The sequence below is a fragment of the Echinops telfairi genome, unplaced genomic scaffold (assembly GCF_000313985.2).
Source record: "Echinops telfairi isolate 266 unplaced genomic scaffold, ASM31398v2 ScPeMD7_2;HRSCAF=8, whole genome shotgun sequence".
Lineage (NCBI taxonomy): Eukaryota > Metazoa > Chordata > Mammalia > Afrosoricida > Tenrecidae > Echinops > Echinops telfairi.
The window spans coordinates 57,450,899-57,453,140 of record NW_022103898.1 but is presented as its reverse complement, the minus strand read 5'-3'; positions in this window follow the sequence as shown (position 1 = coordinate 57,453,140).

Below are 2,242 nucleotides of genomic sequence, written 5' to 3'. Positions count from 1 at the left end.
GTACATTAGACACTTTAATCAAATCCCTGGCCTCACCCCAAATGTTGATAAGGTTACCTTAGCCTTGTATTTAACTGCCAAATCAGACAAATAGCATCTGATTGGAAGTTCACTTTGATTTATTTCTTGAAGTCTATCATGGTTCTCGCAGTTGTCCTCTTAACGTTACTGCTGGTATCACTCACTTTCTTTGGAGCCATGGCTACCATATTTTATGGAAATAAAGCACAAAAGGAAGTACAATGGCGAATGTTTTAATGCACTAACACAAGCACTATGGGTTATCTGAGCGAGAGGGGATCTTAGACTGAAGTGTAATTTCTGTGTGCCCACATGCAGACTCCACTCATGGCTCACTCTCAGCCTGTAGAGGTTTTTTCAAGCCAGAATTTTAGTTCCACTATTAAGGAAAGTTATGAACACCGAGCAGTTCTTTTTCGAACTTTGCTGTTTGAGTAGTGGAAAGTTTGAGCTTGGAGCCATTTGACCACATCACTGTGTATATGTCACTTAGGTCGTAGACACGTTTTGTCCTTGCTGTCAGCTGCTCCTTAGTCAGTGTAGATTCAGAAACACCCACCACTCCTGCACCTTCCTTTCAATCACTGTGGAGCCTGCTGCTACAGCCAGTGTGTCAATTTATCTAATCAAGGCTCTGCCTCTTTTGCACTTCCCCTCTACTTTAACAAGTTTGATGTCCTTCTCAGGGACTGGTCCCTTCTGGTGTCCAGAGTAAGTGTGAGCATGTCTATTCCTCTTCACCTCTTAATTATTTATCAGGTTTCCCTGGACATGTTTTTCCCCCGAAAGTAGATTTCTGGGGCTGTGTTCCTAATATTTTTTTAGGTTGGATGCACTGGAACCTATGCATCGAGTGTGGAACCCTGCTGCTCTTTCAAACACTGGGGGCACTGCTTCCACCATCACAACAGCATGCATGCCATCAGAGTTCGACAAACTGACAGGCAAGTGGTGGATTCTTAGTCATAAGCAAGCACCTCATGTAATTATGTAATAAAATTACATAAGCAAGCACCTCATGTAATTCTGAAAACTTAGAATTATAGTATCATAAGAAAGCTTGTTCAACGGGCATCATATGGTTTATAAAGTTTGTGTTCTATATCCTAGTTTTGTGAGTAGGACCTGGGGTGATAGTAGCCCAAACACAGCCATGTAAGACATAATTACTTGTCTCTACTCATCTGCATCAAGACAAAAAATCCAAGAATCAGAGAGGAAAACAGTTTATAAGACTAGCTACATGAATCTTATCTTCCACTACCAGAAAGGGACCAAACTAGATGTCACCTCACTACCACAATGAAATATTCTGATCAGGGCTATAATAAATGGATCCTGATAGGAAACAGAGAAAAAAATATGAACAGAAATTCACATTCTCAATAAATCCATCATTATTGAAGTACTTGAGACATGAGGAATCTCTGAGACTATTAGCCTAAAATACTCTATTAAACCTGAACCTGAAACTTTCCTCTGAGTCACCTTTTAGTGAAATAAGCGGATTTGCTTCAAACGTAAAGAACATCATCCTGGAGTATTATGCTCCTTTAATGAAAATATTGACACATGTAAGAATGTAACAGTGGTCACTGAATAATATATGCAGAAATTGCTAAATGAGAACCTGTTTTTCTGTGTAGACATTTACTAAAAACACATCAAATTACTTTAAATAATTTATTTAAAATATTGATAGTGTCAAACCAAATAATTAAAAGCATGCTTTGTTTAAATATACCTAAAAATAAAAACACAGGCTGAAATGAAAAGAACCTGGGGGGCGGGGGAAATCACTATATAAACACCTAAATGAAAGCTAATATAGTGACAAGTCAACCCACAGACTGGGAGAGGATTTTTAGTAATGACACATCGGACAAAGGGCTCATTCCTAAAATCTATAATACACTCATGACCTACAAAAAGATGAAAAAAGTTAACCCCTAAAGAAGTGGGCAAAAGAACTAAAAGGAGCTTTCACTAGGGAGGAGATCCACATGGCCAAGCATATGACAAAGTGTTCCCAGTCATTAGTCATTAAGAGAAATGGAAATTCGAGGTGTCAAAGGGATCAGGTATAAGGCATCATCAGAACAAAAAATCTTACCATAGTGAATGATGGGGGCAGTGCGGAGTGGAGATCCAAAGCCCATTAGTAGGCCACTGGAGATCCCCTTGCAGAGGGGTCTCAGGGAGGAGATGAGCCAGTCAGGGT